This window comes from Hesperophylax consimilis, chromosome 3 (assembly GCF_061612785.1).
Source record: "Hesperophylax consimilis isolate HC1 chromosome 3, BYU_Hcon_1.0, whole genome shotgun sequence".
Taxonomy (NCBI): domain Eukaryota; kingdom Metazoa; phylum Arthropoda; class Insecta; order Trichoptera; family Limnephilidae; genus Hesperophylax; species Hesperophylax consimilis.
The window spans coordinates 18076986-18096131 of NC_142838.1; positions in this window are offsets into that span (position 1 = coordinate 18076986).

Sequence of the window (19146 nt, forward strand, 5' to 3'; positions counted from 1 at the left end):
CCTATGATAACACATATATACGATGACACATAGTTATACAAATATGTATGTATATCAATATAATCATGAAGATTTTTTTTACTGATTCGTTAATTAAGTTGATGACCTTTTGTTTGAATAAATTACGAATTAATTCATATGGCCAGTAGCAAACTAAAATAATTTCAGGGATCGGTTTCTAGAAACATTATTTTTCCTCAAGTTTAGAGGACATAAGAGATCCTTAATCCCTATTATTCAAATGCCAGGTGATTTACCTACCTGCACACTTAGCACAAAATTATTATTTATGATACCCTTATAATTTGTTAACATTGTCAGATTTCTAAAAAATCTTTAATAAATTCTTATGTCTGAGTCTTAATAATTATTACATCTTTACAAACGTATTATTTATGAAGGGCATATTTTGATCATAATTATTCACTATGCTTGAAAAACGCGTAAAATAAACTTTATTTATGGAGTAACACTTCATCTTTATTAAACTTATGTACCCATTAATTACTATAAATAATATTATAAGATATGCCTCAGTGGATTTGAAAGAAATAATACCTCTACTTAAAAGCCAAGATTGATGGAAATGCTTAGTATTTTGACATATTATCTAAACAATTACACTCAGAATAACTCAAACAATTAGACTCCTAATCACCCAAATATTTCAGGTGACTTATCAAAAAATGCCTATTATAGGATTATTTTATTTTGATTTCCGTGTTGCTAAGTGTGACTTTTTGTTCAAGACGATGACCAAACTGAATTAAATACTTAATGAATAGGTCCGATGAGTAAGATGGGTTTGGAGAGCTTTCCACAGTAACCCCCTTGAGATTTAAACTGAAGAAATCTTAACAATTAAATGTGATTGCCTATTATTCAGTTTTTTACCCATGGAATCAGTGAGTCAGCTTAGCGTCATCGATACAATAACCTTCTCAGTTTTCCCCACTATCATTATTTAAGACTAGAGTGATTTATTTATTTGTGATTTACATAATAATAAGTGCGTGTTGAAATCAGCATACAAGTTAGTGAGGTAATCAAAAGTGATTATTACGTTGGTAAAATTCGGTTCTATTTTGTAGAACTTAAATCAAGAACATAAGATTTTTTGATTTTATAAAAGAACGTATACATATTTATTTTGATAAATTAATATATTTTTTCTTATATTATTTATTTGAATAAATTTATCAAATGTATGATTTAGAGGTTTTTGTAATTTAAAATTAAGTGTTACTTAATTCCACAAGGTTGTTAACATTTTTATATTGGTATATATAAACAAATGATTAGATTCGACGGCTCTATAAAAATAGAACTGTAATATTTAATCATTGATTAATAACCTTTTAATAAGCATATGGTTAGTTTATAACTTTTTAGATGACAGTTGTGGTAAAGCAGTAAAGTAGTAAAGTAGTAAGTAGTTGTGGTAAAGTTGTGGTAAAGTGTGGTAAAGTTGTGGTAAAGTAGTAGTAGTAGCAGTAGTAAGTATTCCATGATTTGGTGTCAGCAAAATGTTGGGGTTGTTTTATGAGGTCGGGTAATTGCGTCTGTTAGTCCCAGATAGTGGGCACCATGGCATCTTGAGCCTAAATTTTTTTTCATATAACACCCGCCTTAAAAAACGTCTTAAAGCCCTAGTTATGTAAAATTAGCACCCCAGTGTAAAACTTACACGGTGGTGTTTGTGAATTACCTGAGTATAGTACAAAACCGTCCGTTTCCAAATATTCTAAGATTTTTTTTCATGTTTTGACCAAACTAACTGTTATTAACGTTAACATATCATTACAGTGAAAACATGATCTAGATGTTTAGAACTACCAATCGAAAAAAATGCATCGGTAACCGTATTTTTATACTCAACAGAAAAAAAAGTTGTTTTCAAGTTATTCCCAAATACCACCGAAATACCTACAGCACACGTGTAAAAATGGTTGATACGTAACCGTCCCTCCCACTGCTTTGAAAAGCGATGGATCGAGATAGTATGGCTGGGGTAAAGGTAAAGGATGAAAAAAGCTCTGTCTATATCTATGCCCGTATACGGTCAAGATGATTCGACGTGTCATCATCCTTTGTGAGACAAAAAGGTACCCTAGGTATGTAGTACAAAGTGGCAAATTGAACTAGGAATTCCCCGCGGGCTAGTTCTGTTCCGTTTCGCTCTGTTCCGGTCCTGTAGTGGGAGCAGGGCGGGGGCGACAGGGACCAGGTTTGTTGGACAGTCCGCTGTGAATCACCACATTTGCCTGTTCATCTCAAACACGAATACCTGGCTGGCTGAGCGCAATGCCTACTCTGTTGGAATGCATCTAGTATTTATTCAGTGTGTGCTCTTCCAAGAACGAAGCATCATTAATGCTTTTACGAACTGTTTCCCCGGGGCGGTACACGGTTCATTGGCGTTGATTATGACGCGATATTTTTGAGTGGGTGTTCAAAATCCCCAACACTGACCTTCACAGTGAGTCTTTACGGACAAAACTAAATTAAATAGACAATCCCTGTGATGTGAGAGGTTATACCATTGATATAATGGATGTGGTTGATAACTTGATTGTTGGAACGCATGGCCTGCAGTGTGATGTATTCAAATCTAACAACGGGTATCTATTATTCTCCCTTTTCAAAGCTTTTACTTTGTAAAAAGGTCTGGACTTACTCGTTACCGATTTTTCAACTCTATAAAGCTTATATTTTAATATTATAACCAGGTGAAGTTCCGGAATTGCAAGAGCTTTACGATAATATTTTGAAATACCAGAGTTAAAGTTTAAAAAATTTAAAAGTCACCTTACGTCTTGAACATAGGTAACTCTAGTGACTCTAGCAACTCCAATAAACTATTTAATTTATTTCACGATAACCGAAGTCAAGCTCGATCTTCATTTTCATCCATAAAAGTCATTAATGTTTCGAAATATTGCAGACTGTATTATCAAGGTGAGACATTTTATGTAATTTATCTGTTAGCCGATGGTGAAATTGGAACATCATTCCTTATTCTATCGGTGGGGAGTTATTGCCTATTTGGGGTTTTCCCAAAGAAGGTAGCAGGTAGGAGGGTACCCAGTCTGCATTCGGACACGACATTGCAAGTAAAATCGCCATTTGCACAACTAGTAGCCGAGTGCGGTTATTTAAATCCAAGATGCGTGTATTGCCTGGAAATGTGACTTTACTTTGTTCTTGACATATTTTTCAGACCTCTGAGTAAAATAAAAGTTGCATTTCTTGGAAATTTTCTCATCATTTTTCATGACGAATGCTAAACTAAACTGGGATTAAAAATGTAGTTTGACGACTAGTCAAAGTCACTACTACTTTTGGGTGAGAACCAAATCGAAAAAATATCAACTGATTCAAATATTTCCATAAAAAATCTAAATGGTAAGTATACGGTAATGTTTTTTACTTTCACAAAATCGTTTGAAATTCAGTTATTTTACAATACATGTCATAATTTTCTGCATAAAAATTATATTTGATTACCACGAGAACTACCAAATATAGTTTACATCGAGGGCGAAACAGCTATCACGCGTAATAATAATTAACTAAAAACGAATCGTTTTTTAAATTAAATTTTAATATTTGATGAAATTAATAGTTTTTTGTTGTTATTTGTTTTTGGGGTATTATGCCGTGTTGCGCTAACTCCTTCTTTAGCCAACGTTTCGGACAGCATTGCAGTGTCCATCATCAGGGCAGATGTGTTATTTATAAATGTGTGTTATTTATTTATAAATATGTGTTATTTATAAAAAATAACACATCTGCCCTGATGATGGACACTGCAATGCTGTCCGAAACGTTGGCTAAAGAAGGAGTTAGCGCAACACGGCATAATACCCCAAAAACAAATAACAAAAATACTTTTGGCCGTGAAAATCTTAAATCAAATTAATAGTTAATTTTTTTAATAACTATTTTCAATTGATTAAAATGGTGCCATGAAAAATTATATTTAATTTCAAATTCAAAAACCTCAATATTTGGTTAATAAATCTAATCTACCAACTACGTTGGTGAAATTATCTTGAAAGCAATTTGAAAGGTTTTATTTTTAAAGTCAACGATACTGTTACTATGCGGAGAAAAATGAATATTGCTGATTTATTAAAATTCTGTTAAAAACGTGATAGCAGGCCATTTCCTAATAAACTATTAGTATAATATAATAATAATAATAGTACTTTCATAATATATCAGAACACTTGTATGTGCATTGAGTTTATCCTGTTATTATGTAATGACGAAATGTGATAAAATTAGAATTTTATGTACACGTGTTCTGACATTGCCGTAATACATTCGTGTGTATCTGATAGTTTATTAGAAAATCTATGAATTCATTCGTTAAAGGCCTGCAGTCCCGTTTTTAACAGGAATACGAATAATTTGAAGAAAGTTTCAGTAAATTAGCAACATTCTATATCTGTAAGTTTTCTCAGTGTTTCAAACGTTTCTAATTTTATTTTCGGTTTTTAATAATTTTATTTTCGAGCTATGAACACACTTACTAGATACTAACAAAATACTGTCAACGTCTAGACAGTGAAACCATCTTTATTCATGTGACTTTAAAATATTACTCATAAAACTAGATTATAAAAGAGTCCTTTCGCTTTGTAAAACCCGCGGAGGTCGCTCGGGGTCGCTAAACGTCCTTAGTGACGTCAGATCCGGCCCGGAGACCGAACTCATTCTTGTCTACGTGTTACGTGGACGTCATCCGGTGGCTTCTATTTTAACTTATTGTAAACGAAAGGTAGAAGCTAACAGAATGAATTCCAAAGTTCCTCGGCCGGATGTGACGCGATGACTTCCAAAGCAATGTTGTTAATGCGATGCAACACCGTGGAAATGTGTTTCATCATTGAAATGAAACAAAGAACATAACAAAAATGGATTTCAAATTTTGGGTAATTTCCTAATTTAACCTAATGCTGCAAGATACATTGGCGTTTGCAAAATTGACCTGTAAAGTGCTTTAATTATTTCATATTTCACACCTCCGCATTATATTTCGGTTTCTTTTGCACTTAATTTACAATAGTTGGGTCGGTATTTTCTAAGTAGGGTTAATTCCGCAACTGCTCCCAACCGTCTGGAGCCAGTAAGACTATTTCGTCCCCATTTGGGGTATCTTGTAAAGCTAAAAGTGGTGGAGAGGGAAAGGAGATGGGGAATTGAAAGGTAGGGGAGTACCTGGTTATTCATACCTGGTCACCAAATACGGCTAAAACCATTTCAAGCAACGTTTCAATTCTGGATGGTGGTCTTAGACCAGGGCAATACTGAGAGTATCTTCCACTCTGGAACGTGCCGCAAATATACTTTATATTATTATGCCGGGATTTGATCACATTTTTGACCTATTTGACCATTGGACCTTACCCCTCGACCACGAAGATAAGCCAATAAAATTCGCAATCAAACTGTAGGTACATTTTTACAAAAAAAAAAAAAAGATTTTTAATCACTACTAATTATTACTTAATTTCAATCTTACCTTTACTAACTCTTCCGAAAATATCAAATCTCTTTGTGCTGCTTAAAAACGTCCGCATAGGGGGTTTTTTATTTATTAATTTTATTTGTGCCATTTGCACATTTAAGTTTACAAATGTCTAATTTATTTTATTTTAATTACGTATACACATTATTGCATTTTTATTATTTATTGAATTTTCAATTGATTAATGTGGCACCAACAATCCAGCTTGAATCCATCAATTGGTTCAGACTTTATGGTATCCTTCATTATAATAATTTTATTATAAAATCTAAAAATTCGTAGATACACTAACTAAAACAGTAAATTTCATAAGAAAATGTTCTTTCTTGTGTAACTGTAATCGAGTTAACTAACTCGAGCTAACTTATTTACTACATGCCAAACATAATTGTAATATACAAATAACCAAAATTTGAACCAAAAAACTGTCCATCAAACGCTGCCATAACATAAGTTCAAACAGTAACACTTGTTTTGAAACTCTATTAACCAGAGATGCGCTTTATTTCAAATAAATCCATTTCAAATGGAAATGCAAAATGCAAAATGGGTATTTTCCATTTTGCATTTTAAATGCTTTTCTCAATGCATTTTCCATTTTAAATGCTTTTTGCAACATTCTTCCTACTATCTCCACTCATCTTTTTTTCATAAGCCGCAAATATCCTCGCTATGAGAGATAATTTACATTTGTCAAGTTGCTTTTATTTATTGTTTTTGTGTTTAATTCGTAAAACTCCATTTTTTTTTTAATTTAATTAAAATCAATTTTAATACTATAATTATTAAGTTCTGCAAGTATTTTTTGGTTTTTGTTATTGTTACAGCTGTTTCCATTTTCAAACTGTCCGACAGTTTGAAAATGGCCTTGAAAGCCGAAACAGCTGTAACAATAACAAAAACCAAAAAATACTTGCAGAACTTAATAATTATATTATTAAATTTGATTTTAATTAAATTTTTTAAAAAATGTCAAGTTGCTCCCTGGTAGGAGCCCTGGCAATTTGAATCAGTATTTTTTGTAAGTGATACCATTACAAAAAATACTGATTCAAATAGGTACTGAACATGGGGCCATGACGCTGTAATATTAAATGTTAGATAGCAGTTTCTATGTTTTTACGCTGGCAACATTAGTCCCGCGCAAATTTTTAGTAGTTTCATAACTGTAGTCGTCGTGTTTTTGGATTTACCATCATGTAATATGTTTGTTCTACATTGATGTCCACTATTAAATGACAAAATTGTTTGAAAATTCTATAATTATTTTAATTGTTTGACCTGAGAAACCATTTTGCATTTTCAATGCATTTTGAAAATGAGTATTTTGCATTTTGCATTTGAAATGCTTTTCTAAAACCCATTTTGCATTTTGCATTTTCAAATGGAAAAGTATTGACCCATTTCCATTTTGCATTTCAAATGGTTTTGGGTACCCATTTTGCACATCTCTGCTATTAACACGGCTATTTAAAAATTCAAATCCTGTATCGATATCGAGAGTTCTTTTACCCCAAGGTCAATCGTTATTCTCCGGTACAGTCATCCTCCCACAAAAGCAGACAAGTCGTGATTTTATGGAAAGAACGGTAATACTATTAAGACGAAATAAGATCCTAAAAAAATATCAGTTATGGGCGTGAACGCGATTTAAGTGGGCGAAGCAAATTAGTTTCACACGCGCTCCGCTCGAATTAAATATTATAATATTTCGGGGTGCAGATGAATGAAGTACGTTGCAATGGGGAACACCCGACACCACGAACAGTTCGAAGTCAGAGCAGCGATGAAATCCACTAGATGGTACCCATGAGTAAGGTTTGAACATGAAATGCTTAATAATGGGCGTCTTTCAAACTATGTGAATAGTAATATTAAGTTGAATGTGCATGTTTTAGGCAAATTTCGATAGAAACGTTACCTATTGCAGAAGGAGCTCATGATTTTATGATTCTTATCAGATTTCTGTAACCATACTGCTAGACGGTAGGCAGTAACTTATGACTCGTAACCGACGTGTTCTTCATTGACAGATGTCAAAGCAATACGGTATTCAATCACGAATCATTTTCATAATATCTGATCATAATTATATCTGAATATATTGACAAGATAAATAAAATATCAGTCATTTTCAATATTTATTATTATCGTTTACAAGAAGTTACATAAAACAAATAATTATGTAATGTAAAAAGCATAAGATGCAACTCTTTTTGTATAAAGGCCATCATTTATTATAATATAAGTTAGAAATAGTAAAAATAATTTTATATAAAAAACGAAAATAATTATTCAATAAATAGCATTTCGTCGAAATCTAAACGACGATTTCCAAATTGACGTTCTTTACATACAATATCTAAGATATGTGGAGGATCACGAACATTCATAGACCTTGTGACTCCAGGATCGATAAGCTCGACAAGAATGCAATCCATTTAAAAATTAGTTAATTTAATAAGCATTTTTTCTTCCCAGAACTTGTCATCTCGAAGTATACGCTCAACTATCTCTAAGTTAGATAATTACAATCATAAAAAGAGTCGTGCTGCGAAATTCTATTTAATACAGTTAAAGAAAAAATATGTCTTCTATTCTCCTTCCTTCCAGAATAACGGGTTTCTTCTCTTCCTGTGTAAACAAAACTTTTACTTTATTTACGTCATTTTTTTTTTTTTTTTAATTTTTTTTATTAAAAGTATACAATACAGAATATAGTATATTATATAAAGCATTGTACTCCCAGGAGTTAATAAACTCATTGCGGGAATGATACGCATTACATGAAACATATAGCTGTATGTATTAAATGGACATATGATGGGACATACACAACATTATTATTTCAGATAGTCATTAATAATATGAAGTTTGAGCATTTTAGTTTGGGTCTTTTTACATTGACTTGCACATTTGATCTCGTTGGGTAGTTGATTATATTTTGTGTGAGCTATGTATTCCAGGGATCTTAGTCCATATTTTGTTGATTTGATTTTTGGTATATGTAGTTTGTTGTGATTTCTTGTGTTATGTTGGTGTACGTCGTAATTGTAATAGAGTGTAGTGTTGGAATGTGCCGAGTGTTGAATTACTTTTAATATAGTTTTCGTTATTTCAAAAGTGGGAATGGTATTAAAATGAAGTATTTGGGTGTTTCTGTAGATGTCTTTGACATGTGTGTCCCAAGGTAAACTGAAAATATTTCGCAGGGCTCTATTTTGGACGACTTGGACTTCTGAAATCATTTTTTTTGTAGCAAATCCCCAGATTCCGGCGAGATATATTAGATGTGAGTGAATCATAGCATGGTAAATCGATTTTAATAGAGAGGGAGGAAGTAACCCGCGAAGTCTATATAAAACACCAGTTATATGAGTAATTTTGGATAGAACATGTTTAAATTGGTGATTCCATGTGAGTTGTGAATCAATGAAAAGGCCAAGAGCTCCTCTTTTCTGATAAGGTATACATGACCATATATGAACCTTAATATTATATTTTGCAAAATATGTATGTATTAATGTAACCCATATGATGTATATTAAAATAATAAAAAAATAAAAAAAAAAAAAAATAAAAAAAATAAAAAAAATTGTAACATCAGCCCTTTCAAGGCGGTTATTATCAAGACTTATATTAAGACATACATTTTTTTATTTGCAAACAGTATGTAATGTGTTTTTTTTATGTTTAGGCTAAGTTTGTTTAATCGCAGCCAGTTTGCCAGGCAAGCTACATCACTTTCCATTTCCTTTTCAAGTTCGTTTAAATCATTTTTGTGATAAAGAATCACTGTATCATCTGCATAGAGTTGTATTGTACCCTTAAGTCCCCATTTAGCAATATCATTTATATATATTAAAAATAGTAATGGTCCAAGTACGGAGCCCTGAGGCACGCCACATTTTATCGTTCCCATGCTGCTTGTCCCCTTTCCAACAAAGGTCTGAGAGTGTCGGTTAGAGAGGTAGCTACACAGTAACTTCAGGGGAGTGCCTACTATGCCTAGGTGTTCTAGCTTCTTTAGTAGTATCCCATGGTCAACCGTATCGAAAGCCTTTTTTAAATCTATAAATAAGCCTGCAGCATGCTTACCCTGGTCTATATGCTTTTGGAGGGCGTATACAAAATCGAAGGCAGCACATTTTGTGTTAGATTGGTTTCTGAATCCATACTGTTGGGATGCGAGTAAATTGTTTGATAGGAGATATTTAGTGAGCCTAAGCTTAATAACCTTTTCAAAAACTTTAGAGACGACAAAGAGGATGGATATAGGACGGTAATTAGAAGGATTTTTTTTGCAATCATCTTTGTAAATCGGAATTATTTTTGCTATCTTTAGTTGATCTGGGAAGATTCCACTATTCAGGGATTGATTAATAAGAAAAACAAGGTGGTCAGCTAATATATCTTTGCGAAAGTTCAGGTACACTGGTGTAATTCCATCTAAACCTGGAGATGCATTAGACTTTAGTTGAGAGATGATACTGAGAACTTCTGTTTTATTTGTTTTGGCCATGTATAAGGACTGGATTGCTTTTTGATCCGTGTTTATAGTGATAGAATCATCTGGATATGATGCAATTGTAGCTGCTAAGTTTTCCCCAACTGATATAAAGAAGTTGTTAAAAGTTGAAGCTATCTGTGTTGGGCATGTTATTTCTTCATTCTTAATGAGAAGACATTCAATTTCATCTTTCTGGGGTGTCGAGCTATTTGTTAGAATTGCATTTATTATTTTCCATGTCTGTCGCGGATTACGCAGGTTTTCTTTAAATATAGTCGTGTAGTATTTGGTTTTAGCATATCTTCTATAGTTGGTAACTTGATTTCTTGTTTTATTTCTCAGTGCTGTGAATATATCACTTTGCTGATTTTTTTTCCAGATTTTAAACGCATTGTTGCGCTGTTTGATAAGTGCATTTAATTTTGCATCAAACCATGGAGTATTACCCCTCCGTTGGTCTCCTATGCGTAACTCAGATTTATGTTGGGATGATTTTATTGCTGTTTTAATGTATTCATTAAAATTATTATAGATTTCATTGGCATTACTGGTGGTTTCGTGTGGAAAGTTGTGGGATTCTACATATGTTTTTAACATGTTTTTATCGGTTTTGGTGTTGTTTGAAAAAGAATGTATTCTATTATTAGTGTGATGTTTCAAGCTGTTTTGGTAATCTAATATCAAAATGTTATGATCACTTAGGTAGGCATCTATATTTGCAGTAGTTGAGGAAATATTTTGTCTGTTTGAGATGATATTGTCTATTAGAGAAGTAGAGGTATCTGTTACTCGTGTAGGATAGGATGTGTTACATATGAAACAGTTGTATGAGTCTAGCGTGTTGATGTATTTAAGAGATGTATTATTTTTTTTAAGAATGTCAATGTTGAAATCACCAAAGATAAGGGTATCATCTATACAGTTATTTAAAATAGATTCATGATACATTAAGAATTCGTTAATGTTTGAGGTAGGCTTTCTGTTTATAACATAAATATTTAACGGTTTAAAATTTCTATTACGGATATATAATTGAAAACAATATGTATGGGAAATATGTATTTGAAAATTTTTTACGACTTCAATACGTTCATAATAAAATTATATGTTTAAATCAGAATTTTTCTCCGGTGAAATCGGTCCTTTCGGCATCGGATTATTGATATATTAAGTATTTTCGTGATTAAATAAAAACAATATTAGAAACATTATGTTAATTCACTTTTCAATCAAATTTTGGAATTATATACACGAGCGTATAAGTACGTATAGACGGGTATATACAAGTGTATAAATTGCCTGCTGTAATATAGATAGAGTCTAGAAGCAAGCATTAATTGCACATTTTTTCTGTGTTCTTTATTCTGCCTTTGATTTTTTTCACCCTGCTTACTAGCGGATACCTGTTCTTTTTTTCTTTGTTGCCATATGCCTTTGCCTTTGTTGTTATATGATATTGGTCGGTTTTTGTATTGATTTGTTGATTATAAACGTACCTACATGTTATCTGGGTTATAAATGTGAGAATGGTCGATATATTTGGGGATTCCGTATTATAGGCCAGTACACATAGCGCCAAAAAGGGGGTTGCGATCGTAATTATTCCGGTAGTCCCAATTTTTTTATATGTTTTATAAACTGATCCCATGATGTATAATCTGAATTTCCGACCATGGCGCACCTGTGCTCGCGCCACCATTTTAAAAAAAACCGGCTGTAATCGCGCCAAAATCTAGTTTTTCCAAAATATCTCATTCTCAATGCAAATTTTGGCTAAATTAGCTAGATAATTAAAGTAAAACATAAAATTACCTACAACTTTTCTGAAAACAATTTTCTTCAATCTCTAATAGGTACCGAGGTAGAAAGTCGTAAAGGTGCGTATATTTTTGAAAAAAACAAGTTTTTTGCGCGACTAGCTTTGATTTTTTGTAAATATCTCGTTTCCAGTACAATTTTGTGTAAATATTATTGATACTAATTTTGTAGAAAATAAAATTTCATAAAATAAATAGGTATATAATTTATGTGTTTTAATTCTAATACGTATCCAAGCTCTACCAAAAGTAGTAAGTAATTGTATGTTCTACTTTAATTGTTTAGCTAATTTACCCGAAATTTGCATTGGGAATGAGATATTTTGGAAAAACTAGATTTTGGAGCGATTTCGGCCGGTTTTTTTCAAAATGGCGGCGCGAGCACAGGTGTGCCAAGGTCGGAAACTCAGATTTTACATCAGGGGACCAGTTTATAAAACATATAAAAAAATTGGGACTACCGGAATAATTACGATCGCGAATCGGTAATTGCCCTGGAGTATTAGTAATGAAACGAACTCTTCACAAACACTTTATTGAAATATAAGAGAATACCACTCCTTAGTAAAAAAACTCCTTTTATTTTACCATAATTTATTAGATATTCCATTGTTACAACTAACATGACTGTATAATTATAAATTAATGTAAAAGCCCAGTAGGGCGTAAATAAATAAAACTAGGAAAACGATTCTAGTGAAGGGGCACTCTATAACATTCTGTGCCGCTGGTTGTGACAACCGGACAGACAGCCGCGTCGCGTGAAAAAAAGATTAATAGTAAAAAAGTCTACTTGGGCTAGAAATGATATATAATAACATAACGACAATACTTTAGTGTCATCTTTTTTCTCAAGTGCCTACACATTTACGCATTTAACAATGTATTCTTTTGTATTGGTTATTATTTATATTTATATTTATTATTTATATAAAAAACCTTTACTCACTTGAGGAAGAAGTTAAATTATAAAAAACAGAAAATTTCACTAATAGATTTCAAAGTAATCGTTTGATTAAATAAAAAAAATACGTAAAAGAAATGACCGAAGCGACGGGCCGGGTGACACAACCTTACAGGCCGGAACTTTCGCGGCGTCTGAATCAATACGTAGTAACTCCTTGTCAACCCGCACACAAATATACTACGCACAATAGAGAGTTTTGAAGTACTGGCGGTCGTTTTTCGTGTATCTGGCCAGAAATTGGATTTTCGCGAGTGTTTTTATTTTAATTAATTCTTATGAATACATTAATAAAATCTCTAATCTTTTGTGAGGGAGTCGTCGGGAAGTTACTAATTCATCGTCTAGAAAAATAAAATCTGGTACTTGCCGCTTATCTTACAACATTTTACATTTAATAAAATGTACTTATCGTTTTACATAATATATTTAATTGTAAGGTCCTGTTTTTATTAATCTTAAATATAAATAACTTGCATCCCTTCGAATCCCTCTAGAAACATTTAAGATTTTAGTAATAAGCTCATCAGAAATAATTAAAATGTGAGCGTCGGGGCAAATCCCCGTTATCAGGGTATTGTGTCGCCTTAATATGATTTTTTACGGTACATTGATGTGAATCTGTAAACTGATTGTAAAAAAAAAATTGGGTGTAACCTACCCTTTTATAGTGTATAATATGGCAGTGTTATCCTTGTTATCGCTTCAAAGTTATTAATAAATATGTTTCTAAAGTATAAATACATTTATTTATTAGTCCTTGTTCGACAGGTCTCGCAAAGTTTCCCAACTGGGTCGCTGATCTAGTAAAAAACCTTATTAATTGCCCTGTTTATATCGAGACCGAAAATTCCCACTAGATATATCAATTTCAAGACTTGATAACTATGTTGGCCAATGGAAACCCGTTTTTAGGCTGTAATTGATACTAAAAATATCCCTGGATCTTTTTGACTCAAAATATTCCTCAGTACCTACCTATACCCGTGCATTATGCACTATGTGGATTATTTGTTAATTATGGGAGTATGAACATTTTTCATACATTTTATGTTATAAATTATTAATGGAATTATAGACAGCCCTGATTTATTGAGTCTAATTACCTTCAACAAAACAACTAAAACTACTCGATTGAAAATTCTTTTTAATTGCAACAATAATATCAGTCATTTAGATACTCGCTTGTACCTAGATTACATGCAGTTAGCTAAACTTTCGCAGAAATTGTGGAAGAGTTCAACTGCACGAAATGTAGTGACAAGAAGGCTATAATAACATAGCTCAGTAATAATTACTGAGGTAAATTAAGGGTAGGTTCGATTACTGTTCCACTGAATCATATAAAAATACATAGATATTTGTATAAAAATCTTTTGTTTTTTTATGATTACTTTTATCACGTTTCATAATAATGTCCTGAATAGTGTTGTATTGAGAAGGTATCTCTTTTATCGATGTCTCCGAATAAAAAGCCGTGGTACAATGCAACACGAAAACACAATAAATTGATATATTGAACTAAACCGTATAAAAAAGTGAAAACCTTTTAGGAGTAATACATATTTATGTGCGACGTTGCAGGATAAACTTCCTTCATACATCACACTTTATCACTGAAAATAGCCTTTATAAGAGTGTCTTTATTTAAAGGTAAACCGACATTTTTTTTGAGGTAAAAATTTGCGAAAAACCCATGTCAAGTAAATTATCTCTTTACAAATTGGGCCTGGACACAGAGTCCTGTAGGAATTAGTACCCCTTACCCGAGATGCCGAGATTGTGCTTTACATTATTGCTTTTGGGATTCTTTTCACTTTAAAAAGCAACCCGTAAAGAAAGAGTTAATTTAGTGATCCAAACGTTTGTGCACGTGGTACTCAATATTTGACCAGAACAAACGTTTATTTAAAAAGGAATTAACATTGAACGTTCTTTTAACACCTCGAAATTATCTGATACATTCTCTGTGTACGTAAAAAATAAATAATGTGTATAAAAAATAATTTGTAAAAAAAATAAAATATATATATACATTTTTTGTCAGCATGGGGAGACTTTCTCCCAGCAGAACAGAAGATTATGATATTGTCTATGCATAGATAAAGCAAGTGTTTGCGATAACGCGAATTTTTACGCGAAATTCGTCACTTGGACGCGAAAAACGCGATTTATTTCATTTTCATGAGAATAACGCGAAATTTTCTGGTATTTTAAAGTTAGAAATTAACGTTTTGCATAAATTATAAATATTAGTTTCAGTAGCCAAACAAAGGAACCAATTTTTTTTCCTATTTTGTAAGAAAAAAAACGGAGTTCCAAAATTTTTACTGAAGATTACTTTTTCCACAATACCACCGCTTTTTATGAAAAATATCGCAGCTTTTCCCAAAAATTCTACAAAAAAGTAACGCAAACTTCGCCATTAATAATGTGAACAAAAAATTTCTAGGTCTAGTTACAGGCCCGATATAAATCACCGGATTTCCGCTGTAAAAGAAAGTTCTAATATATGCCAAACTAACATCCCTTTTTCATTAATCCTCTATACACATTTTTACAGTCCAGAATTACTTATGTATTTCATGTCAGAAAGAAAAATATATTTGTATTTTAATATTCAACTAAATAATATTATAAATAACCAAAAAATACTGAAAAGTTGATATAAAAAAATTTAAAAACATCTTGTTGGTTCTGATATAAATAATAATCCATGGAAATTGAATTAATTTTAGTTTGCTGTATTCGATGTATTTTCCCGCATATACCAACTTCCACAGTGATGAGTTAAGGTTTAGGGTTCATCGAACCAGCAGTCAACGATGGGTTCATAGCATGATGTCAACGGGCGTAGAGTATATTATATTACTCACATGTACAGTAATACAAATATTTTTGTGTTGACCAAGTTATAAAAAAACTTTTAACCATCATCTTCGTTCCTTTTCTTGTGGTTTTCCGCAAAGTGCACCGGATGACCGAGTGTGTTTATCTTAAAAACATAAATAAATAAACTTAACTGTTTTGATGTGAACTAATACTCCAAGAATTTGCCAACCTTTATGGAACGGTTCTAAGAGCGTAGCTATAGCATTCTCAAGGAGGGAGATTCTGCAAGAGAGAAAAGGGGAAGGGTTGGAAAATGTTTTTCAACGATTTTTTTCATTCAGATTTCTAATCCAATAATACATACAACCACAAATTTTAACTTTCCCACATAGAAGGCGGTCTGTGGCAGGACAACGTATTGTTTTATAAAATGCATTCCAAATAGTAGTGTTAAATTCTAACTAATAAATATAAAAATTCAGCCCGCTGTTTGTGTATCGCTGAAAATTTCATAGTTTGTTGTTATTAGTTTCAGGAGCGTTTATAGATGTTTAAATTGTAGAAGAAGTCGAGGACGCCCGAGGAATACTTAACGCAATATCTGTGCACCGTCATGAGATACGGAGTTGAATTAAAGTCGATGTAATGTAGTTTTTGTTGTTGTATGGTAACAGTAGTGATTGGTGGAAGAATTCGGAGGCGCCCGAGTAAGACATTAACAATAGCAAAGCATTACTAGGATATAATTATCTCTATTTGTTACACAATAGGAAGATAATAAATTGTTCATTTTTTATTTTTATTTCAAATAAGGGCAGGCCGTTTCATAGGATTTGAACCATTATTCATCAAATTTCATAGTTAGTATTAAATTTTTTGAAAGTCCTACTCATTTTCTATTATTTATTAGCACTATGAAACAACCGGTTCATAATTAAATAATAACAGAACTTGAATAGAAATTTAACAGCACTTGAACATTGAAATTTGATGAATTATTCAATTTTTGTGAAACAACCCATCCTTTCAAAGCAAACAATTTAAAGCTTTGCTATCATTTGGTAAACCTTTAACACGTATCATACCAATTTTGACCGTTTGACTCAGACCAAATACATATTTATTTAGGTTCACCATTTTAATCATAGCTTTTAAGTTCATGGCTTTTAGAAGGTATATAGCAGTTTATAACATGAGGTTGCTATAACTCCTTCAACACAATAATAAGAATTTATAGATCAGCTTATCTTTCAACAACATAAATATTTTCCCACCAGGATATTGATATATTCGAGTTTTCCTAGACTATAACAATAAATTATATTGAAGTTACACAAAACCAGAACAAGAGTATTTCACAGTCGTAACTTTCATTTGACAGTGTGTTATTGGAGGCTATAAAGATTATTTTTAAATAATTTATTATTTTAGAATAAAAAATACATGATATTAAATCAAGCATCGGTTTGTCCTCCCATCTAAATGTTTAATATAATCTTATCTAGAGATCAATAACCTTTACAGTTATTATTGTATTATAATTATGAAGGTTGTATTCCTGAAATCAAATTATTTTCTTACGAAAATAAGATGTTTATTTTGTGTAAAATTTGAACTAGGTCGTAGGCAGATTGCGCCGTAGAATATTGATAAATCTTCATACATTATTCTGTTTTCAAAATTCGCCCCAAAAGTATTATCCTGTAGACGTTTTCAGGTATAACTGTGCATAAAGTCACATTATTTAACTTCGGAAATATGTTTTGACGTAACTATATTTGTTTTTTCATGTTTATTTTTAAAAAAAATACAAATTAATATTTTTCAATTTATTTATTTACAGTGGATACATGTTTTATTCAACCACCATGCTAGTAGGGATGCCTCTGGGTTATAGCGGGTGAAGTTTACAGAATGAAGATTTTCATAATTTGCATAAAATAGTTAGTGAAATATACAATTCCTATTCAGTTAAAATTTTATGTGACAAATTATAAGTTCATAATTAATTAAACATTGGTAAGTATAATATTTTATATGAATTAAGACAATTGGGAGAAGTGAGAGATTTGTGAAGGGAGATTAGGAAGCTAAAGTCTAGAATGTAATTGAAATTGATTGTGTCGTGATTAAAATGTATTGCAGATGTAAGGATCCATAGAGTTATTTGTGTTTTGAAAGTATGGAGTATGGTTTTTTTTATATAATATCATCCGTATAAGATGTACCTCTTGTATACATGATGTATAATGGGGTAGTATTATTATAATATCGTTATTTGTTTATTTATATGTTAGAATATTCATTTTACATTTTCAATGTGTTTTTTGGTAGGTACACAACAAATAGTAAATAGTATTTCAGTTTCAGTATATTTTGACCCTATTAATTAAAATTTTCATTCGGTTACAGGTTCATTCGTTCCCTTTTATTTCCCCATCCCTCCTCCATCCCTTCCCCATCCTTTCCCCATTCCTTAACCCATTCCATCCCTATACCTTCCATCCCTTCTCCATTCTCCCTCCCTTCCCTACCTGTCTTATCGCTTCATAACTTTTAGGACAGAGTTTAAATTTGAAAACAGATTTTTCAGCTTTACAGTTAAGATTTTTGAAAGAGCTTGACAAATTAATCTTTTCACTGCCGACTCCTCCCTTACCCGTAGGTGAAAGAATGAACAGTTATAATTTATACTGATTAAATCTCTACTAAATTAGAAACAAGAATTTTATCAATTAAATGAACATTACACAACCTTCACAATTAAAATTTTTGCAATCTCTGAAATTATTTTGCAATTAAAATTCACCTTCGTGTTATAAGAATTAGAATATAATCGAATCGCACAAAAGTTAAAAAGCTGCTAAGTTACTCGCAACAGATACCTTCTCAAACGAAGCGATTTCGAGGCTACTATTGAAATAGCGATTATTCCATTTGAAACTGAAACACTATTTACTATTTGTTGTGTACCTACCCTGTGTTGCTTTGGGTGGAGTAATGTTTGGAGATGGTGAATTCTAGTTAACTATATTCATTTGAATTTTTAATTTGTATTAGAGTTAACTTTTTTCGAACCGTCGAAGTATACTAATTAATAATTCCTATTCCTATAAAATTGCGTTATATTAACTTACATATATAAATAATTTATAATGATTAATAATTTAAATGTTGACATAATTTATAACAAAGAAACATACATGCATACAAACCTTAAACAATATATAAAATATGTTCCAATTAAAAACCTCATAATGTAGACTCTAATTCAACCCCGAATCACATTCCGATGCTGGGATAATAAGTTATTGATAGTAAATAAACACACACTTTACACACCTCCAAAATATATGTAGGTTTTTTCACATTTTAAAAAGTACAAAATTCAAATCACTAGAGAATGTGGGCGTAACTAAATAACAGAAAAATGTTTGTATCCAGATTTCCGATCGAATGTGGAGGCTGCTATCGTGTGATATCCGCC